General features: G+C 39.1%; 1 long non-coding RNA gene across 1 annotated transcript; it reads left to right on the top strand.

The window, feature by feature from the left end:
* Positions 1 to 2,734: 2,734 nt before the first annotated feature.
* LOC123386656 lies at positions 2,735 to 16,289 on the top strand. The gene is made up of 4 exons (XR_006600892.1): positions 2,735 to 3,734; positions 9,745 to 9,807; positions 10,102 to 10,233; positions 15,014 to 16,289. It is a non-coding gene; the product is annotated as an uncharacterized LOC123386656 (long non-coding RNA).
* The last annotated feature ends 8,192 nt before the right edge of the window (positions 16,290 to 24,481 follow it).

Below are 24,481 nucleotides of genomic sequence, written 5' to 3'. Positions count from 1 at the left end.
AAAATAACACATCATTCCTCAACCTGGGTTTGTCCCAAGTTCAGCCCCTCATCTACTTACACATCTATAACTACATAAAAGAGGCACTTTTAATTTGGGGAACTTGGGTAAAGGACTTGTGGCAAGCCTTTGTTTACATTAATATAAGAATTCAATTCTATTTTTTCTATTTTCAGTACTTGTTTTCCCTAAGCATGCTCACAGAACTAAGAACATTACTGTTGTTTGTCCTGCATAAAAGAATTTCACGTGCACATACTTCAAAGCCAAATGACAAGCAGCTATAGAACTGTGTCAGAGAGGTCTCATACAAAAAGTAGGTATTTACCAATCCACTCGACTGCTTTACTCTTTTGCTTAGAAGTTTGTTATCACTTAGTCTTTCCTGGCCAATCTGAACAGTCATGATTCTCCATGTCATAAGTTGTCATAAGAAGAAAACCATCCAGAGCCCAGTTCTCTTTAGACCAGGACCATGTGTTTCCCTTAGGACACAATAGTCTTGTAGTTTGCCCTCCACTTCATCATTAGAAGCAGAATACAGCAGACTCCACTAACAACTATGAACTACCCATTGGTGAAAATCTTTGGCCACAAACATGAAGTCTGAGTGATGAACAGTCTTTTCTGTGATGTCCACGTGTTATACTGTATACATGTAATCTCTGTGCGTGACTGCGTGTACACAAGCTGCTGTCCAAAAAGGATTGAGTATAGAATAAAATTGTTTTTCCTGTTGTATATAGCTCTAGATACCTAAATGCATTGCTTGACTCATTTTGGAAAGGTTCTCTGGGGTTAAATGCTTTGGAAATGACAGATTGCTCTTTCTCTGAGGTAAGTGACGGAGAGTGTCTTATTTCTGTTCTTTGCCTACAAAATGACTAGATTACAAAGCAATAAATTTAGGGCTCCTGGGTGGCTCAGTTAAGCATCTGACTTCGGCTCAGGTCATGATCTCACAGTTGGTGAGTTCGAGCCCCGCTTATCTCTCTCTTGTTCCTTGTTCACTTGCACCCTCTCTCTCTCTCTCTCTCTCTCTCAAAAAAATAAAAAATGAAAATAAATAAAAACAGAAGCATCGAGGAGTCAGGAGTTTAAGATTTTATAATAAGGTCACATAATTTGCTTATTACCATAACTTGAAATTTTATTACAAGATGTTTTTGTTTATTTTTGGTTTTGTTTTTTAAGAGACTGAGGAGGAACAGAGAGAGGGAGAGAGAATCCCAAACAGGCTCCGCATTTATCAGCACTGAGCCCAACACAGGACTTGAACTCATGGACTTTGGGATGATCGAAGCCAAGACCAAGAGACAGACACTTACCCAACTGAGCCACCCAGGTGCCCTTATTACAAGTTGTTTAAAGTTTATTATAAGTGAGCTTTTCTGAGCAGGTCTGTCACAACTTGCCACTGCTTGAATTCCAATAAATATGTAGGTCACAAAAATTAACTAGGTTTTCATTTTAAAAGGTAAATGAAAGGGATGCCTGAGTGGCTCAGTCAGTCAAGCATCCAACTCTTGGTTTCGGCTCAGGTCCTGATCTCGCAGTTCATGAGTTCTAGCCCCAAGTCATGGGGCTCTGTGCTGACAACACAGACCTTGCCTGGGATTCTGTCTGTCCCTCCTCTGCTTGCGTTTCTTTCTCTCTCTCTCAATAAGTAAATAAACTTAAAAAAATAATAAAAGGCTAATGAAAAGGAGGGAGTGTTTAAGAAATTATCACTATTAGTAGATTTTGTTTTAAATAATATACAGCTAATAGGGCCTGTCCTTTGTGCTTCTATTTCTGGGAGACTGAAAGTAGAAAAGAAATTTATCTCCTTTCCCTTTCTCACACAGTATTTCTCACAGGTCTGATTCAATACAAATCTATTTCAATAGGATACCTACAACAGGCTGGGTAAATAAAGTCCATCTCCATCTTCTCAGTGAGAAACCAGAGATAACTGATCTAGCATTCCAAGCTAATACAAAGCAGAGCTCTTACCCAACCTTTGTTGTGGTTGTCCTTGTTCTTCCCAACTCTCAATGCAGGACTTTATCTGCTATATCAGTTAGTCGGTTGGATGGTTTATTTGCATTAAATTGCATAAGTTACCTGTGGGTCTATTTTATATGTCTAGGCTTAAAATACTTCAGGGGTAGTGTTTCTTGATTTTTTTTTTTCACATTCTTATTCTAATTCCACATCCTTACCCCGCATTCACTAAATTTCTCCGTCTTTCCTTAGAACTTGTTATTACTAAACCATTTTGTCCTATAGTGGAATTTTTTTAGACTTTTAGGCTTTCATGCTCAAGCAGCTGGTTGATTTCCTGACATGAATTCTGTGTCCAATAGACCATCATAGTTTTAAAAATATTTTCACACACCCACATGCAAAAGAACTTCTGCATTCTTAAAAAATAGACATTTTTAGACGCACCTGGGTGGTCTAGTCAGTTAAACGTCTGATTTCAGCTCAGGTCAAGATCTTGCAGTTTGTGGGTTCAAACCCCACGTTGAGCTCTGTGCTGACAGCTCAGAGCCTGGAGCCTGCTTCGGATTTTGTGACTCCAGTGTCTCTCCCTCTCTGCTCATACTCTGTCTTTCAAAAATAAACGTTAAAAAAAAATTTTTTTTAACGTTTATTTTTGACAGAGCATGAGTGGGGGAGGGGCAGAGAGAGAAGAAGACACACAATCCGAAACAAGCTCCGGGCTCAGAGCTGTCAGCACGGAGCCCGATGCGGGGCTCAAACTCACAGACCGCAAGATCATGACCTGAGCCAAAGTTGGACGCTCAACTGACTGAGCCACCCAGGCGCCCCTCCCCCCCAAAATTTTTTTTAATACACATTTTTAACTTATGATTAGAGCTTAATTTCCAAGAACCTTTTTATTTCCAAATAAGATAGGTGATATTGATAGTGCTATGGTTTTAGCAGCAAATTTTTCTCTCCCAATGAAAATGTGGACTGTCGATATATAACAGGTAAAAATTGTGTTTATGTTAACTCAATAGATATGACCTCACCCCAAAAGAAGTTATTCAAGACTTAATAATAAGCCTAAGAGTAGCAGCATGATTTTCTCACTTGCTGCTTATTCTATATTTTTAAACATGATGAGGAAAGAGCTTTGGATTCAGTCAGATCTAGATGTAAATCTCAGCTTTGTGTGTGCCATTAGTCCAACTACTTAACCATTTGGGCTCAATGTTTTCAGGTAAACGACATATTTGTATAAAATGCCTTGAATGCTTAGAGTTCAGTGGATGCTCAAAATTGCAATTACATTATTGCTTTGAAGAAGTTACATTAATTTGTGATTTTTTTAAGTACTAATTTACTTAGGAATAGAATTTATTTTTGTCAATATAATTTCCAAAGAAGCTTGTAGTGTTTATTTAAAAAGTTTGTTTCTTTTTAAAATACATTAAAACAAAATTTTGGAATAATTTACCCAGTTCCCATGAACACCTCATTTTTTACTCTAGGATCAGGAAGGGAGAAAGAGAAATAGGTGGATTTCAGAGGACTTGGCTTCCACCATTGCAAAGAAGGAAAAGGTACACCTGTGTAACCATGCCACATCTGTGCCAACAGATTCCAGGGACACTGACTCTGGCGGTGTGACTAATCCACTTATGGACCCCAGTTGCTGTTACCAGAGGAAAGATGGGGAAAGTGGCAGAGAATTTATATATGTGACATAGAATTTATTTGCCATACAGAAGAGGCAAGTGGTAAGTATGGGCTAGTAAATGTTTTCACACTTATAGGTGGTAATTATTACTCAGTATTTCTTGTTTTCATTAAAATTTATGCCTGTTGGAATGTCAGGATTATCACTAGCTTTGGATGCTTTTAAAGGTTACATGATGCTTCTCATAAAATATCCTCAGGTCATCTGGGTTATTTACCAGCCTTCAGTTCGGACTAACCTTGTGACTAATGGTTTTCTGCAGAAGAGCTTTATTATCTTCCCTGTTCTTTTGTCTGAAATTTACAGTCCTGCCTCTCACTCTTGCTCCCTGTCTAGACTGCACCTCTTGTGTCAAGTACCTGCTTTACTGCAATCAGCAGTTAGAAAAACCAGACAGAAGGCAGCTAAATTTCACTATTTCCTGTGTACCACATCCTATACATATCTTGGTTTTCTGGTTTAAAAAAAATTTTTTTTAAGCTGTTTGTTTTACTGAGCTCCTTGAAAGAACAGGGTCTTTGTCATTTTTGTTCTCAGCACTTAGCACAGTGCCTTGCACATAGATGTTTGCTGAATATTTTAAAAAGGAAAGAATAAACCCAAATAATTAAATTGTGATATATTCATTTTGTGGAAGAAGAAATCTCAGCTGGCTTCTAGATTTTTTTTAAGTCTGTTAAGCTATTGAACATAAACATTATGATTCCTGCAGACTTGGTCACTCAACAAGTTCCTGTTAGCCCTTACAAGCCAGACACTGCCCTGCCTGGTAGGTATACACTGAGAAGCAAAGCAGGCAGCAATAAAACCCCTGTCTTGGGGCGCCTGGGTGGCTCAGTCGGGCCAACTTGTCTCAGGTCATGATCTCACGGTTCATGGGTTCAAGCCTCACATCGGGCTCTGTGCTGACAGCTCAGAGCCTGGAGCCTGCTTCCGATTCTGTGTCTCCCTCTCTCTGCTCCCCCCCCACCCACCCACTTGCACTCTGTCTCTCTCAAAAATAAACATGAAAACAGAATTTAAAAATAAAAACTGTATATTAAAAAAAAAGCCTGCCTTGTGGAGGTTACATTCAAATAGTGAAAAGATTGAAAGTAGGCAAATACACTATTGTAGAAGATAAAGTTCTCTGGAAAAAAAAGTAGAGTATGACAAGAGATTTCAGGGATGAGGGCGAGTTAGAGAAGGCCTCACTGAGAAGGTAACATTTGAGGAGTGTCTAGCTGACTCAGAATGTGTGACTTTTGATCTCTGCATTGTAAGTTCGAGCCCCATATTGGGTGTAGAGACTACTTAAAGAATAAAATCTTTAAAAAATAACATTTGAGCCAAAACTGGAAGAAGGAGAAGGGAAAAATACTGCAGGTATCTGGAGAAGAGCTTTTTCAGAGGGAGCTAGGAAAGCAAAGGACTTGAGATGCAGGTATTCTCGAGTGTCTGACAAACCAGAAGGTTAATGTTACAGCCATGTGAACAAGAAGATTAGGAGAGATCAGAGAAGCAACAGAGAGCTAAATTAGGGACTTCGTTTAGACATGTATTGACCACATACCATGCACTAGCCTTGCTCCTGAGTGGTAGACTTGCTTCTTCAACAACCTTACTGTTTTTTTAAGTATGTATGTACGTATGTATTTTGAGAGAGAGAGAGAGAAAGTGCAAGCAGGGAAGGGGCAGAGAGAGGGAGAGAGAGAATCCCAAGCAGGCTGCACACTGTCAGTGAGGAGCCCGATGTGGGGCTCGATCTCACAAACGGTGAGATCATGACCTGAGCCGAAATCAAGAGTCAGATGCTTAACCGACTAAGCCACCCAGGTGCCCCAGCAACCTTACTATTTTTATCTATGCCCTTTCCCAATAATAATTTGTAGCTCTTTATAATGAAAACTACAAATACTATTTATTTAAAAATAAGAATTAGATTGTAAATTTTGAATTGAGAAGAATAGGAAACAAGTCTCCTCAGGGGAAAATTAATTAAATGCAAAACATTTGCTAAGACTCCTGACAGCCAAGTTAGAAATGGAAAAATGGGTTATAATACACATCAATACTACCTAAAAGAAGCACACTGGTTCTTTGGGCAAAATTGATATTTTAGATCAGTTCTCAAAAGAATTTTCCCATTGGTTTTACAATTGGTCTGTACACCTAATGCATTGCCTTCATTTATGTCTCTTTTTTGTAGCATTTGTTCAGATGGTCATTTTTTATTTCTGCTTTCAAAAGTAAAATCGAGAATGTAAAATGTGCTTCTGTAGTTGCTAAGATGTAGTTCCGAGAAGGATCAGATTACTTTAATCCCGCTGACTAGTAGTATCCACCATCTTTCTTGTCCTGGGAATGTCCCAGGAATAGTTAACTTAATCATTCCTCTAAAACAGTGGTTCTCAGATATGAGTCACCTGGAGATCTTGGGCTTCACTCCTATTTCTAATTCAGTATTTAGGGTCTGGAGTGGGACAGTGAATTTGCATTCCTATCAGGTTAACAGGTGATGCTGATACTGCTGGTTGAGGGATGTATGTATTTTGAGACGTAGCATTATAATATCAGTTGTCCATCTCCTGACTGGAAATAGAGAATTTGAAAATGAAATCTCTTCTGAGAACCCCGAATGTAGGTATCCTGTATTAACAGTTAAAAGAGATAGGGGTGCCTGGGTGGCTCAATCAGTTGGGTGTCTGCTCTTGATTTCAGCTCAGGGGGCTAATTGGGGTCTTTTGTGGTTCCATTAGCCAAAGCAAAATTAAGAAAGGAAAACAAAGCTGGAGGCCTCACACTCTCTGATTTCAAACTATATTACAAAGTTATAGTAATCAAAACAGTATGGTACTGACATAAAACCAGACACATAGATCAATAGAACAGAACAGAAATCCCAGAAATAGGGGCACCTGAGTGGCTCAGTCAGTTAAGTGTTTGACTCTTGGTTTCAGCTCAGGTCATGAGATCTGACCCTGTGGTGGGCTTTATGCTGGCAACACAGAGCCTGCTTGGGATTCTCTCTCTCTCTTTTTCTGCCCCTCCCCCATTCACGCTGTCTCTGTCTCTCTCAAATAAATAAACTTAAAAAAAAAAAGAAAAGAAAAAAGAAAAGGAATCTCAGAAATAAGCCCACATACATATGGTCAATCAATTTATGAAAAAAAATTATGAAAAAATTTATGAAAAATACAGAAAGAACAGTTTCTTCAATAATGTGGGAACACTGAACAGCCACACGCAAAAGAATGAAATTAGAACACTCTACCACACCAACTGCAAATAATAACTCAAAATGTATTAAAGAGTTAAGAAAAAAAATATGTTAAAGAGTTGAATGCAAGACCTGAAACTGTAAAACTCCCAGAACATAGGCGGGTGCCCGGGTGGCTGAGTAGGTTAGGTGGCAAGTGGCAGCTCCTTGTTTTGGCACAGGTCATGATATCACAGTTTGTGATTCAAGCCCCTCATCGGGGATTCTCTATGCCCATTCCCCTGCCCCCCCCCCAAAATAAATAAGCCTTTTAAAAAAATTTTTTAAAAGAAGAAAAAAAACGTAGGCAATAAACTCCTTCACACCAGTCTCAGCAATGATTTTTGTTTTGCATCTGACCTCCAAAAGCAAAGGCAACAAAAGCCAAAATAAAATAAGTGGATTATATCAAGCTAAAAAGCTTCTGCACAGCAAAGGAAACCAACAAAATTAAAAGGCAATGTACTGAATGGGAGAAAATATTTGTAAACCACTTATCCAAAATGTATAACACATATATAACTCAGCACCAAAAAAGTCACCAAACTCCAGTTAAAAAATTAGCAGAGAATCTGAATAGACAGTTTCTTTCTTTCCTTTTTTTAAGCAAGCTCTACACCCAATGTGGGGCTTGGACTCACAACCCTGAGACGAAGAGCCTCATGCTCTACTGACTGAGTCAGCCTGGCACTCCAAATAGACATTTTTCTACCGAAAACTTACAGATGGCCATCAGATGCATGAGAAGATGCTCCACATCACTAATCATCAAGGAAATACAAATCAAAATCACAATGAGATACCACCTCACACCTAACTGTAGAATGGCTAGTGTAAAAAAAAAAGGAAGAAGTATTAGCAAGGATGTGGAGAAGAGGAGGCCTTCGTGCACTGTTGGTGAGAATGGAAAACAGTATGAAGTTTTCTCAAAAACTTAAGTATAACTGCCATATGATCCAGCAATTCCACTACCAGGTATTTATCCAAAGAAAACAAAAACACTAATTCAAAAAAATACATGCAACCCTATGTTTATTTTAGCATGATGACAACCAAGCTATGAAAACAACCTAAGTCTCCACCGATGAATAACTGGCTAAAGAACATGTGGTGTGTGTATGTGTGTGTGTCTATACATACACACACATATATGCAATGGAATATACATAAATGTATATACACATGTGGTGTGTGTATATATATATGCACAATATATATTCAATGGAATCCTGCTCAGCCATGAAAAAGAGCAAAATCTTGCCATTTGCAACAACACTGATGGACCTTGAGGGAATTTTGCTTGGTGAAATAAGTCAGACAGAAAAATACAAATACCACTTACATGTGGAATCTAAAGAACAAAATAAAACTCAAAGATACAGAGAATAGAACTGTGTTTGCTAGAGGAGAGTTTGGTTTGGAGGTGTGCAAAATGGGTGAAGAGAGTACAAACTTCCAATTATAAAATAAGTCAGGAGAGTGTAATGCACAGCATGGTGACTATAGTCAAAAATATCGTAGTGCATACTTGAAAGTTGCCAGGAGAATAAATCCTAAGAGTTCTCATCATATGAAAAAAATTATGACTCTGTATCATGATGAATGGTAAGTAAAATTACTGTGGTGATCATTTCAACAGAGTATACAAATGTTGAATCATTATGCTGTATGCTTGGAAATATTATAATGTTATATGTCAACTATACTTCAATAAAAAAAATAAAAATGAACACTGGAGGGGCACCTGGGTGGCTCAGTTGGTTAAGCATCCAACTACAGCTCAGGTCATGATCTCATGGTTTGTGAGTTTGAGCCCTGCGTCAGGCTCTGTGCTGACAGCTCAGAGCCTGGAGCCTGCTTCGGATTCTGTGACTCCCTCTCTCTGCCCCTCCCTCACTTGTGCTCTGTCTCTATCAAAAATAAATAAATGTATAAAAATTAAAAAAAATGAAAAATAAAAAAATAAAAAAAATAAAAATGAATACTGGGGCACCTGGCTGGCTCAGTCAGCAGAACACGCAACTCCCAATCTTGGCGTCATGAGTTCAAGCCTCATGTTGGGCATAGAGCTTATTTAAAACACAAATAAATGTAGAGCACCTGGTGGCTCAGCCAGTTAAGCATCCAACGCTTGATTTCAGCTCAGGTCATGATCCCGTGGTTTGTGAGTTTGAGCCCTGAATGGGGCTCCAAGCTGACAGTGCAGAGCTTGCTTGGGATTCTCTCTCCCTCTGCCCCTCCCCTGCTCACTCTCTCTGTCTCTCTCTCAAAATAAAAAAAAACTTTAAAAAAACAAACTTTAACCTGAAAAAATAAAAGTTTAAATGGAAATAATAATGGACAATTATGGTAATGGATAGGAAGAATGCCTTCTAAAGTCATATCAGTAGATTTGACATGGTCAAAGAAAGAAAGAGTGAATTGAAGACAGGTCAATAGTTACCCACAGTGAAGCTCAAAAAAAAAAAAAAAAAGAGAGAAAGAAAAGAAAGAAAAAGAAAACAGCACAACACACAAGAGCTATGGAACAATATCATATAGTCTCCTATCTGTGTAATTTTAATCCCAGGAGGAAAAGAGAGATAAATGGGACAGAAGAGATAATGGTCAAGAATTTTTCAAAATTAATGAACCACATCAAACCACAGTTGCAAAATGGCAAGGTTTTGTTTGTTTGTTTTTGTTTTTGTTTTTTTTAACCTAGATACACAATCTTTCCAAATTTCAACTCTAGGAGTTTTTGACACAAGAGTCTCTCTGTAAAGAAAACAGATGCTGTGTCATTAACACCTGGATCTTTTTTTCTTAACAGGAGGCTGCAGCCAGCTGTTGATAGGGCATCATCAGTTCAGATGCCAACACAAGTTCCTGTAAGGTAGACCTTTTGTTGGGGCGCCTGGGTGGCTCAGTTGAGTGTCCAACTTCGGCTCAGGTCATGATCTCACCATCCATGAGTTAGAGCCCCGCATCAGGCTCTATGCTGACAGCTCAGAGCCTGGAGACTGCTTCAGATTCTGTATCTCCCTCTCTCTCTGCCCCTTCCCCCTCATGCTCTGTCTCTCTCTGTCAAAAATAAATAAACATTAAAAAAATTTTTTTTAAAGACAGACCTTTTGTTTCCAGATGTGAAGACAAACGTTTAACACATCTTGGCCTTTGCTTGTTTCAGGCAGTTCATCAAACCATGATCTCCAACAAAACTCTGAGCCACATCTTGTAGAAACCTGGGCTCCATGGAGCCGCAGTGAAGAAACTCTAGGAATTGCAATACGCATCTTTAATTTGTCATAGTCCACTACAAGTTAGTATTATAACACTTTATGTAAAACGGCAGAAACTTGCAACAGTTTATGTCATTTACCACCCTCTATTCCTTGTGCTATTGCTATCATACATTTTATATCTACTTATGTATAAATACCACAGGACTATGTGATAATTTTTACAATAATAATCAGTTGTCCTTTAAATAAGGGGAAAGAGTTGATGTGGTCAGCAGAATGACGGTCTCCAAAATATGTCCATGTCCTAATCCCCAGAATTTGTGAATATGTTAGGTTACATGTCAAAGGGGAATTATGGTAGTAGATGGAATTAATGATGCTAATCAATTGACTTTAAGAAAGGGATATTATCTTAGATTACCCAATTAGGCTCAGAGTAATTACAAGGATCCCTAAAATGGGGAAAGAGAGGCAGAAAAAAAAAAAAACAACAATAGAAATGGCAGCAGGAGAAGGACTCAGCTTGACATTGATGACTTTGAAAATGGTGAAGTGGGTCACAAGCCAAGGAATGCAGGTGGCCTCTAGAAGGTAGAAAAGCAAGGAAATGGATTCTACTCTAAAGCCTCCTTAGGAGAACCGTTAACCCCTTAATTTTAGCTTGGTGAAGCCCATTTCAGACCTCTGACCTCCCGGTTTAAGACAATCCATTTATCTTATTCAACCCACTCTGTGGTAATTTGTTATAGCAGCAGTAGGAAACCAATATAGATAGTATTTTGTATTTACTTTTTCAGGTGCTCTTTATGTCTTCCTGTAGATTGAAATTGTCATATCATGTCATTTACTTTTAAAGAACATCTTTTTGCATTCTTTGCAGTGGAGGCTGGCTAGTGATGAATTCTCTCAGTTTTTCTTTTATCTTTATTTCTGTATTTACCTTTCATTTATGGAGATTATTTTCATTAGATATAGAATTCTTGTTCAACTTATATTTCCTTCTCTTCAGCTCTTTAAGGTTGTCATACAATTGTCTTCTGGTCCTCATTGTTTCTCATGAGAGAAATATTCGTTTCATTTTCCCCCTACATAATTTTTTCCCTTTGGTTGTTTTAAGATTTTCTCTCTTTTTTTTGTTTTTCAGCAGTTTGGTGGTACATGGGTGTGATTTTCTTTGTGCTTTTGCTACAAGGAGTTCACTGAAAGTTTTGGAACTGTAAATTGATGTTTTCACCAAATTTGGGAAATTTTCAGCTATTATTTCTTCTTCCCCATTACATATTTTCCCTCTTTTTCTTTTGGTTTACAATTGCATGCATGTTAGGCTGCTTGATATTGTCTAATAACTTACTAAGGCTTTGTTTTATTCATCTTTTTTCTCTTTTTCTTCAGATTGGACACTTTTGTTGATCTTTCTTCAAATTCACTGATACTTTTGCTATCTCCAATCTGATGTTAGACACATCCAAAGAATTCTTCATTTCAAATGTTATACTTTTCAGTGCTAGAATTTCATTTTTTTGGTAGTTTTCATTTTTTTCCTGAAATTCCTCTATCTGCTCACTCACTATGGTTATATTTTCTATAAGTCTTTGAAAATATTTATAACAGTTTTAAAGTCCTTTAAAGTCATATGGATCATATCAGGGTCTGTTTCTTTTTTTTTTTTTTTTTAATTTTTTTTTCAACGTTTATTTATTTTTAGGACAGAGAGAGACAGAGCATGAACGGGGGAGGGGCAGAGAGAGAGAGGGGGACACAGAATCAGAAACAGGCTCCAGTCTCCGAGCCATCAGCCCAGAGCCTGACGCGGGGCTCGAACTCAGGGACCGCGAGATCGTGACCTGGCTGAAGTCGGACGCTTAACCAACTGCGCCACCCAGGCGCCCCTCAGGGTCTGTTTCTATTGACAACTTTTTCTTTAATCTTAGTCATGTTTTCCTAAGTCTTTACAGGTCTAACTTAAAAAAAAAATTTTTTTTAATGTTTATTTTTGAGACAGAGAATGTGAGTGGGGAAAGGGAAGAGAAAGAAGGAGACACAGAATCCAAAGCAGGTTCCAGGCTCTGAGCTGTCAGCATAGAGCCCAACACAGGGCTTAAACCCATGGTCTGTGAGATCATGACCTGAGTCAAAGTTGGACATTAACTGGTTAAGCCACCCAGGCACCCCTAATTTTTAAATTTTTTTTAATTTTTAATTTTTTTAGTAAGCTCCACACCCAAAATGGGGCTTGAATTCATGACCCTGAGATCAAGAGTCACATGCTGTACTGACTGAGCCAGCCAGGTGCCCCACATGTTTAATTCTTTTTTTTCTCTTAAAAATTTTATTTTTTAATTTTTTTTATTTTTTGAGAGATGGCATATGCACGCACAAGTTGGGAAGGGAAAGAGATAGAATCCCAAGCAGGGCTCAATCTCACGAACCCGTGAGATCATGACCTGAGCCGAAATCAAGAGTCAGACACTTAACCAACTGAGCCACCAGGCACCCCTAATTATTTTTTTAAGATTTTATTTTTAAGTAATCTCTACACCCAACATGGGGCTCGAACTCACAACCCTGAGATCCAGAATCACATGCTCCACAAACTGAGCCAGCCAGGCACTCTACATGTTTAATATTTTTTATCCTAGACATTGTGGATAACACATGAATTTATCTTCCTCTGAAGGGTTCTAATTTCTGTTCTAGCAAGGAGCTAAGTTATTGATGACTTTAGTGGCTTATGACTTTGAACTTGTGTAAACTTACTCTTTATAGTTTTAGAATGGCTCTATTTCAATTTTACTCTTAGTCTTAGAGCAAATCTTTAGTCCCAGGAAATACTTCAAAAAGGTGTAGCCCCTTTTGAGTTTTGATTAAAAGCTTGAAATGTTTACCAAGCCCCACTGACTTGGTAGGTCTATTGTCTGAATGTCTGTTTCCCCTACATTCACATGTTGTAATCCTAACACCAAACGTAATGGTGTTAGGAGGTGAGGCCTTTCGGAGATGGTGATTAGGTCATGAGGATAGGACACTTATGAATGGATTAGTGCTTTTATAAAAGAGACCCCACAGAGCTCCTTAGCCCTTTCCATCAGATGTGGATACAAGAAGCCTGGAAGAGGGCCCTCACCCACCATGCTGGCCCTTCAATCTTGGACTTCTAACTTCAGAACTGTGAGAAATAGGGGCACCTGGGTGGCTCCGTCGGTTAAGCATCTGACTGTTGATTTCGGCTCAGGTCATGATCTCAAGGTTCATGAAATTGAGCCTGGCGTCAGACTCCCTACAGACAGCCCGCTTGGGATTCTGTGTCTCCCCCTCTCTCTGGCCCTACCCCCCCAACCTCAAAATAAATAACTAAACATTAAAAAAGAAAGAAAGAAAGAAAAAGAACTGTGAGAACTGTGATATTTTTGTTACAGTAGGCCAAATTGGAATAACACAGTAGGATTCAATATCCAAACTCTGCCTCTTTTATGTTGACAACAATTGAAATCTCTGCTCCATTTTTTCTAACTGTTCCTTCCTTGGTGTTTTTTTTTTTTGTTTTGTTTTTTTTGTTTTTTTGTTTTTTTTAGACCAGGTGTATGCAATTCATCCAAATATTTGAAGGAAATTCGTTCATAGATTTTGGGACTCCCATCTCTATGACTCTCATTTCCAGAATTTCCCCCCTTTAATTTCAGATCTTCTGGTAGCCCGAAACTCTGTTCTCTGTTGCCTTAATCCAGTAAGATTAATTCAGTTTAAGTTCTTAATTCAGTTTAAGTTCTAGCTACCCTCTATTGCACTCACTGGGCAATGCCCTCAGAGGGGTGAAACTGTTTAAACATGGCTCTCACCAAGTGTGGTTTCCTTTTTCCAGGGTTGAGTCCTCTGTAGTTTAGGCCTGCTTTTGGTTGCTCTCCAGCTATTTTTTACATTTTGTCCAGAGCCCAGAAATGTTATCTGCGGGAGGCTTAGTCCAATATAAACTACTCTGCCTTTATTGGAAGCAAAACCTCCATATAACTTTTATAATTTAAAAAGTAACTTTTAAAAAGGCTGGAACCAGGGCACCTGGCTGGCTCAGTCAGTAGAGCATTTGACTCTTGATCTTAGGATTGTGAGTCTGAGCCCCATGGTGGGTGTAGAGATTACTAAAAAATAAAGAAATAGACTTTAAAAATACATAAAAATAATAAAATCTTAAGAAAAATAGATTTTGCCTCATTCTCTCTGAACCAAACACGTGCACCCATTGGCCCCTGGTGGGTGCACGTTCTCGTACCATACACACGTGGGAGCACACTCACCAGTAGTCCCACACCGAGGGCAGTGGTGGGGGCAGCAGGTACCTGCTCGGATGCCAGTGCAACCCTCCAACCTTGCAATTCATTTGCAGTCCAACCCCCAAACCTACTCCTCCCAGACACCCCCCTCAGAAAACAGTGCCTCCCCCCAAAGCACATCCACAGTGTAAAAGTTAATTAATTAATGGGTAGTATGGAAAAAAAATAAAAAGATGACGCTGATATTATTCTAAATAAATAGTACATTAGTTTTAGGCTCAAAGATAATAAGACCTGATCTGGATTACGTAACATTTGTGTTTGCCTTGTCAGTCAGACCTTGTTGATAACTTCGGAACAGTTGTTGGCTCTTCTGTATACCTATTAACTTGGAAATCAAGTCAGACAGTAACATATGGGTAATATCTCTGATATTAAATACAATTTTCCCAATTAGAAGTCAGAAATACATGTTATAGTGTCAAGTGTTAGAGTGTCTGTAATATTGCTCTGTATGTAGAAAGTCATAGGAAGAGAATGCAGAAATGTCATCAATCACTATTGAATTTGGCCAATTGACTTGTATTCACAGCAGGACCTGTGAAGGTGTGGGACCCAAGACACAAAGATGATCCTGTTGCTAATATGGAACCTGTACAAGGTGAAAATAAGAGTGGACTGTGGAATTTGGTAAATTATTGAAGAACACTTGCATTTGATGTATCAGATGGTGAAAAGCACAGTCAGACTGTGCTTCAAGACGTCCCTAATAGTCTCATTAATAATCTGTGGATTATTCTAATAGATTATTGAGCCAAATAGAGATGGTGGTTAATGTCAGCCTCTGGCTCCTAGGTTTGAATCCTCACTTTGTTATTTCTTGGCTGAGTGAGGTGGGCAATTTACTAAGCTTCTCTGTTTCTTAGTTTCTTCGTTTATAAAATGCAACTGATAATAAAATTTACCTAATAGTATTATGAGGATTCGATGAATTAGTACATGTAAAGTATTAAATTATTAAGTGATCAAAAATATTATATACTACTATTATATACTTGGGTTTAATGAGATAATGTGGACCTAGTTAGAGTCAAGTGCCATTAATGGAGCTAAGCAGGGTCTCAAACCTAACAAATCTTACATTACGCTCTACACAGAGGATGTTTATTTTCTACAACATCGTTATGCCATTGCAGAATTATTTGTTGTAATTTGACAACTGTATTCCTCTGTTACTATACTTAAAATGAATATTGATTTTGTAGGACTAATTAATGTGTGCCCTAGTATCTCTTACTGAGAGCCAAAATTGAAGTAATTTTTGCTACTACAAAAATTACTTAAAAAATAAAAAGACTAGAGCCAGTGGACCAAACTATAGCATTTTGTACTAGAGATTAGTTTTATAGATAATATTTATCTTCTATTTTCTAAATTTTCTGTAATGTGATTTTTTTTAATTAATTTTTTTTTTAATGGATACAACTTGCATGGAGAAGGAGAGGTAGTCCAAATAGTAGAAAGTACATAGAGTTAAAGGTGTGTTTATGTGAAGAACATGAGTCATCTTTGGGTCAGCTGTTGAGTGGGAGCAGGATGGTTTTGCAAGGGCGGAGAAGTGTAAAGAAACAAAACTCTGCCATATCAAAGGCAATTCTCTCAACTCCTTGCCAAAGAGCTTGAGTTGTAAACCTGCTGGATTACCTTATGTAGTAGAAGAATAACTGAATCTGCCATAGAGAGCCTTAAACATTTTATTGAAAATTTCCAGAGGGGCCTGAGTGGCTCAGTTCATTAAGCATCCAACTCTTGATTTCGGCTCAGGCCAGAATCTCATGGTCATGAGACTGAGCCCTGAGATTCTCTCTCTCCTTCTCCCTCTGCCCCTCCCCTGCTCCCACTCGCACCCTCTCTCTCTCTTTCAAAAATTAAATTAAATTAAAATTAAAAAATAAAATTCCCAACTTAATATTACATAAAATAATTAACAGACATATACAACTAATTTGTATGCATCTTCATGCAAATCATAAAGGGTTATTGAAAAAGGAAAACAACTAACTTGTAGAGTAATGAAATTTGGAGGTGATTTTTTAATGCGGCAGATCTCAATTTTTTCCCCGCAGGACACACAAAATGGGTGACTTTCACATTCCCATGGAATTCCTAGATAGTGGCCTCTGGCACAAGTAAGAACACACTAGAGATTATGGGAAACTCTTTTTTGGCCTGCAGTAAGACATTCCCCTCCGCCACTTTTCCTCTTCCACTCAGGAATGCACACACATTAGAATTCAAGTAAGTGAGAATGTTATTATCCAGAAAACCTTGATTCTGTTCTAACTTAAATAATTAGAAAATATTCAGTCATTTAACCGGTATTTACTAAACACCTACCACGTACAATGTACTGGTTCTATTTCAACTCTTAATTACTACAACTTACTGATCACACAGTTCATGACTGGTTTAGGTAAGACACCCATGTAAGGCAACAGAGAGATTTCTTGTTTTAAATCACTTAAATTGTCATAAAGTTGTTTGTAAAATAAATTAAGATTTTTTTTAACTTTTTTTTTTTTTTTTTTTTTTTTTTTGAGAGACAGAGAAAGAGCATGAGCAGGGGAGGCGCAGAGTGAGAGAGGGAGTCAAAGAATCCGAAGCAGGCTCCAGGCTCTGAGCTGTAAGCACACAGCCTGACACGGGGCTCAAACTCACAAGCCATGAGATCATGACCTGAGCCAAAGTCAGATGCTTAACAACTGAGCCACCCAGGCACCCCAATAAATTGAGATTTTTTAATAACCTGAAACCTATCAGGCTCACTCAATACTCAATTTCTTAAGTTTTTTTTAAGTTTTTTTTTTTTTCGACGTTTATTTATTTTTGGGACAGAGAGAGACAGAGCATGAACGGGGGAGAGGCAGAGAGAGAGGGAGACACAGAACCAGAAACAGGCTCCAGGCTCTGAGCCATCAGCCCAGAGCCTGACGCGGGGCTCGAACTCCGAGACCGCGAGATCAGTGACCTGGCTGAAGTCGGACGCTTAACCGACTGCGCCACCCAGGCGCCCCAATTTCTTAAAAGTCATAACTTCAGACCAACTTCTCAGTAGTGGGATAAGCAGACTGGAAGGTAGGAAAATAAAAGCGAAGATCCAAAACTCTTGTCTTGCCTTGTTCACCATATTTAATCACCACTCAAGGTTTTTTTTCTTTTTTTCTTTCCCCACTTTGAAATAGTATTTCATGTGTATCCCTTTCTCTCGGCTCGAAGTACTAACCTTTCTACCCAGTTTATCCTGCATACTTTTATCACCTCATATTTGTTTCCTATAATGTGACCTCCAGTCACATCCCAACCACCTCTCCATGTTCTGCTCAGATGCCTCTGCTCCCTGAAGACGGCAGTTACGTTCAGCCCCCGTTCTGCCCTCATTTCTCTCCTCTTCCATTGCACTGAAGATCCACTTCACTCGGTACTATAACCACTGGCCCTATTCCTATAGGTTCATGAATTCTTTACAACTGTCTCAAATGTCCATTGTCTGTCCATTTGGCACATGAGTACTGGAAAACTGAGAGCTCAAGGCCTCAGGCATCAACTTCTTTGATTTCTTCACACCTCCTTTTGCACATTCTGAGATAGTCTTCATCCTTTTCCTTTTCCTCAGCTAACTCACCTGTCAGGTCTCATCTTGAACATTCATTTTATTTTTAATTAATTTTTAATTTTTTTAATGTTTATTTTTGAGAGAGAGCGCGCGCAAGAGCAGGGGAGGGGCAGAGACAGAGGAAGACACAGAATCTGAAACAGGCTCCAGGCTCTGAGCTGTCAGCACAGAGCCTGACGCAAAGCTCGAACTCACAGACCATGAGATAGATAATGAGCTAAGCTGAAGTTGGATGCTTAACCAACTGAGCTACCCAGGCGCCCCTCAACTTGAACATTATAAGTTTTCATTCACTAGACAAGAATACCTATGCTTTTCCCTTTTATAAAACACGTAACACACTTCACTGTATCTCTCCCTACTTGCCTCTAAGATCAATGAGAATACACCTGCTTATTCATTGCTCTCTTCCCGCCACGTAGCCCAGCACCTGGCAATAAAAAGTGTCCAACAAATATTTGTTGACTTAAATATTTGTTGTCCGTTGATTTCTTTCTTTCTCATGCATCATAATATATTAAGTACATTCTCAGTTTTTAAAATATACTCGTATTTAATGAAGAAAAGGACAAGGAGAACGTATTCATCAGAGATAAATAAGTACGGCCTCTGAGAGTGTGCCTGCAGAATAATTAGAAATGCTATTCAAAGCCTTTCACCGATTGGCCCCTTGTTCTCTCCTTTCCTTCCTCAAATAATATTGAGACCTACTATGTAGAGACACTGGAGATATGGTGGTCAACAAAATGAAGTCCCGGTCCTCAGTGACTAAGTTTATAACCTAGTAGGGAAGAAAGAATATTAACAAGTAAGCAAAGGAAGCACTCCCAGGCAGTAGTGTGCACCACATGGAGAAACCAAAATAGAGTAAGTAGATAGTAACTGAGCATGGGACTATTCCAGGTAAGGTGGCCGAGGAAGGCATCTCTGAGGAAGGACCTGAGGAAAGTGACCGATGAGCCGTGTGCCTATGTGGAAGGAGAGTGGTATTTGCAGAGGGAACTGCAGATGTCAATCCTGAGCCAGAAACAGATCTAGCATGCTTGAGGAAGGGAAAAAAGTAAGAGTAGAAGGACGCAGGGTAGGTAACAAATAGGGTGGGGGAGTTAAGGAGGCAGGAAACGTAGGGCTTCGTGAACCACAGTAAGGTCCCAGGGTTGTATTACAAGTAAGACGGGAAGATTTGGAGCATGAGACTGGCATAATCCATCTTCGTTCCTTCCATCGTTGACTGACCGCCTGCTGTATGCCACGCGCGGTGCCAGGCCCGCTTCTCTGACCGCACGCTGACTTGCCCCTCGCCATGCTCCACCCGCACTAGGCATATTTGCCCTCTTGGAACAGGCCTCAGACTTTCCACGCCTTCGCCCACGACCTATACTGTTTGCTACGCAGCTGTCAAGACTCAGCTAACACAGCCACCCTCTGGTGAAGCCCCATTTTCTTGGGCTCCCACGGCGCTCCTTTCTGCCTCTGCCACAGTAGTTATAATTGGCTGTGAGTCCATCAATTCCTCCCACCAGACCAGAAGTCAGCAGCACATCTTATTTTTGTCTAAGGCCCTGATATGAGTCATTTCTTCCCCTTACACTTGTATAAATTGAATCCATTTTCGAGGCTATTTTAAGCATAAAAGAACAATATGTATGCTATGCTAGGAGATAAAACTAGCTCCGTGACGCGGAAAAAAAAAAAAAAAAAAAAAAAAAAGATGCTCCTTGAGTCTAATGAAAAAATAGCCCAGCAATATGTAAGTTTAATGAAGCATTGCATCATTCATCAAACTGAATACAAAGATTTCGTGAACATCACAGAATGGCAGACTTAGGATTGATCTTGTAGCCTTGCAGTGGGCTTCTCCTTGTCAGGCCAGAGAATCCTCGGGCGAGTGGGCTAGGGCGCCTCAGAGCAGAAGGAAGGACGAGCAAGAGCGGAGGGGCGTGAGCGAGCTAGGCTCACAGGCGTAGCGAGGCCTCTCCATCCGCGCCCCACAGGAGCCTCCTTGCGTACGCTCGTGGCCGTACGTGGGGAGCTCACACGTACACGTCCCCTATACGTGCGCTCCTTCTTTTACGTCTGGATCGCGGGCGTTGGAACGTTTGGAAACTCCTGTCCCCAGTGCCGTACTTCTTCGCCTGAGACAGGAAGAGAGAAGTACAAGACTACGCTAAAGGCAAGTTCCGGTGACTGCTGACAGTACACTTGAAAAATGCACTTCTGTGGCGCCTGGGTGGCTCAGTCGGTTAAGTGTCCGACTCTTAGTTTGGGCTCAGGTTATGACCTCGCGGTCGGTGAGTTCGAGCCTGTGCTGATGCTGTGGGGCCTGCTTGGGATTCTCTCTCCCCCCTCTCTCTGCCCCTCCCCCACTTGCGCTTTCTCCCTCTCTCTCTCTCAAAATAAATAAACTTAAGAAAGAAAGAAAGGAAAAGGAAAGAACGAAATGCACTTCTAAGTGCTTCTCCTGCTCCCTTGGCTAGAATATATGCATTAGGAGCACAGGCAAAGCCAGACACACCCGGAATTGAGTAAACGAATGAATGATCAAAGATCATGTAGAATAATAGTAGAGGTAACTGAAGAGACAACAGTATAAATTTGAAAAAGCAAAGAAAAATATTGAGGTGCTTTAAGATTTTAAATTATCTACTTGGAAAAAAATGAGACAAAATACGTTGAGTGGCTAAGTAAGGGAAATGTTAAGGAATGTTTCAAATGGCAAATGTCTATACCTAGGTGTACTTAAGGATTATTTCTTACATATAACTAATTGTCAAAGTTTTGAAAGTTTATTTTAAATTTTCATTATAATTTCACTTCAAGTATTGCCAGGTTTTCTTAAAAGGGTTGAATTTGCCCTTTACCAATATGCCAACCTTTGCTTTTGCTAAGTTCATCCATAAACCTCTGAGTTAAAAATGTACTTATCTATAAGGACAAGTGATTAATGTGAGAGCGTGTTAATATTAAACAGTTGTTAAGGGTCCCTGCATCTCAATCGTGACATTTTATCAATTATAGCATGTTTATGTTCTGGGTATTGGATAGTAATAATATTGGAAGGGGTAGTGAATCTTGAATAACATCCTTAAAATTACAATCTGTTCATTTACACATCTTTGCAAATGTTAATAGAAACAAGAGTATTTTCGCAAACCTTGGTGCAAAAATCTCTTTTGACACCAGCACCATTTCACATTTGGTTGATCCTGATCCTAAATATAGAAGTGCTCTTATTGTAGTCTACATACTTAGTATTCCCTTATTCTTTAAAAAGCTACATGTTGGCTCTTAACTAAGAAATTTGTAATCTCAAGTTAAAATGGAACAAGTGAGTTTCACTATCTTGTAATTATTAGAAGATTTAAAAATATGTATCCCCAGGCACAGAATCTATTTGTTATAATCGTGTGTATTAATAGATTCTTAGGGTATTAAGAATTTTATGTGAAACCTATTAAAAACAGCTCATGACTTCTTTGCCAGTGCAAGTCTGTGCGGCCAGTGAAACCAAAGACCGTGGGAAAAAACTTTGAATTCTTTGCTGATTGCCTTACTAAATATTGTCTAGTTTATTTAGTCTCAAAGAAAAAAGAAATTAACATTTCTTGATCACCTACTGCGTGCCAAGTGTTCATAAGTACCATATGCACAATATATCTATGATTACGGCAGTATGATTCCCAGTTTACAAGAAACCGGCCATGAACTCCGGGCATCAACGATGAAGCCAGGATCTGAACAGTATTCCACTTCATGTACCTTTAAGAAGTCAATGTAAAAGGCCCTGGGGGGCACCTGGCTGGCCCAGTCAGAAGAGTGTATGAATCTTGATCTCAGGATTGTGAGTTTGAGCCCCACATTGGGTGCACAGATTACTTTAAAATCTTTTAAAAAATTTAAAAAAAACCTTAAAGGCCTCCCGGACTTTTCTTCAAAACCTCTTTTGTTCCATCAGTCTGAACTGTTTTAACTGCAAAGATCTGAAGGTATCCCAAAAGTGTTCAGATTTTTGGTTTTTTTAAGGAGGAAATAGCTTCAGGATGCCTGAGTGGCTCAGTTGGTTAAACTTTCGACTTTTGATTTTGGCTCAGGTCACGATCTCATGGTTGGTGGATTTGAGCTCTGCATCAGGCTCTGCACTTGGCATAGAGCCTGCTTGGGATTCTCTCTCTTCCTGTGTTTCTGCCCCTCCGTCTGCTCTCTCTCTCTCTCAAAAATAAATAAATTAATTTAAAAAAAAAGGAAATAGCTTCAATTTGTCAGTGGGTGACTTACATGAAAAACTTAATATTGCCTGACATAACTAATGAGAGCTACCCATAAAGTTCATCTGTGATCCTAGCCCTTGGGAATGGGCTACATTAACACCATGTTTTCTTAATCTTTTTTGTATTGGCATATGAAAATATACCTCTACTCAGTGGTTAAAAATATTCAGTTATTAAAATAAATCTGGAGGGGCTCCTGGGTGGCTCAGTCTATTAAGTGTCTGACTTCAGCTCAGGTTATGATCTCACAGTTCATGGGTTTAAGCGGGCGTCGGGCTCTGTGCTGACAGCCTGGGGCCTGGAACCTGCTTTGGATTCTGTGTTTCCATCTCTCTCTGCCTCTCCCCCACTTGTGCTCTCTCTCGCTCTCTCTCTCTCTCTCTCTCTCTCTCTCTCAAAAATAAATAAAACATGTTTTTAAAAGTTAAAAAAAATTGGGGCTCCTGGGTGGCTCAAGTCAGTTAAGCGTCCGACTTTGGCTCAGGTCATGATCTCACGGTTCATGAGTTCGAGCCCCTCATCGGGCTCTGTGCTGACAGCTCAGAGCCTGGAGCCTGCTTTGGATTCTGTGTCTCCCGCTGTCTCTGCTCCTGCCCTGCTCACACTCTGTCTCTGTCTCTCAAAAAGTGAATAAATGTTAAAAAAAAATTTTTTTTAAGTTAAAAAAATTAAAATAAAATAAATCTGGAACAATGGAAAGCATAATTTGCGCAGGTTGAAACTTTTAAACTTAAATTTGTTTTTCAAACTTATCCTGTTAGTTAACTTTTCAGTCCCTTCAAGCATTATTGGAGACCTTCTTTGCTTTTGCCGTGGTGGAACCTCACCTCTGTTCCTAACACTTTCTTCTCTGTCACTGACCCCATTCCTCCCAATGGCTGCTTTGTGTCCTGCTAGTCTTTATTTATTTAGGTTCCCTCCCTCCAAAGACTTGTTAACAACTTCCCTTATCCTGTCTACCAAATATCTTTCGTGTACTTGAGTTTAGTCATTATTGTCATTGTTGTTCTAAAAACAACTTTGTTAAGTGGGCCAACCCAGAAGACCAGCAATTTCTAAAGTTAGTAACACCTTGAGCAAACAAATTATTTTATGATTCATTCCTTTCATGACCCCTTATATATATAAAGGAAGAGAATTGTTTTATGGTGATACTAGAAACAAGTAAGTGTTTTAAACATCCAGTAGTTGTTGATATTGGTTTGGTCTGCTCAAATTATTACTTTGGTGTCAGGACAAGGGTCGTATCTAAGTTTTCACTGAAAGAAATGTATGTTCGTTAGAAAACTTCAGAGAGTTAAATCCCTTCTAATGTTTAAATTGTGCACTTAATTCTAACTGTAGCCCTTATGATATTAATCTTTAACATGGTCACAGATTTTTTTTTTACACAGAATAATACTTGATTTCATAAAAAGCCTGAATTGTAGATTTTTTAAAAAGAAGATGTTAGTACTTTTTCAGCCCCTACTATAACCTGACTATTGACTTTGCAAGAATACTAAGATATGTGCTAAGAATTCACTGTTCTGATTTGAAAATTAGTTGCAGTTAACAAGTAATGTGGGCTTGAAAATAATTCATCTTGGAGCACCTGGCTGGCTGTGTTGGTGGAGCATCTGACTCTTGATCTTGGGGTCATGAGTTCAAGCCGCACACTGAGTGTAGAGATTACATAAGAATAAAACCTTTAAAGAGAAAGAGAGAGAGAGAGAAAAGTTCATCTAAGTAATTTTCTCTATGAAGAGGAAAGGTTTTAATTGGCAGAGATAAACTGGATAACTAAACCAAAAACGAGCCTCTTCCTTTGCATTCTGAAAAGCATTTTCACCTAAAACATCAAAGAAATAAAGTGGCTGAGGAAGTTGGCAGTGAGTACCAGTATATTCATTGAAATAGCATTAACAAAACGGGGGATCTAAAATGTCTTCTCAATCACTACCACAGTATAATATCTATCCCTCAAGCCACCAGGTGGCACCAACAAGCTTTTTCCAAATATGTACAGTAATGGATGTGCGCTGAAGATACTTGAATTCCATCCACCCGTGAACAATATCTGTTACGATCACTACCAACACGTCTACAAACTCAACCCATCTGTTTAAGGAAGACTGTA

The sequence above is a fragment of the Felis catus genome, chromosome B4, assembly GCF_018350175.1.
Source record: "Felis catus isolate Fca126 chromosome B4, F.catus_Fca126_mat1.0, whole genome shotgun sequence".
In the NCBI taxonomy this organism is placed as follows: Eukaryota; Metazoa; Chordata; class Mammalia; order Carnivora; family Felidae; genus Felis; species Felis catus.
This window is presented reverse-complemented; position numbering and strand designations above follow the sequence as displayed.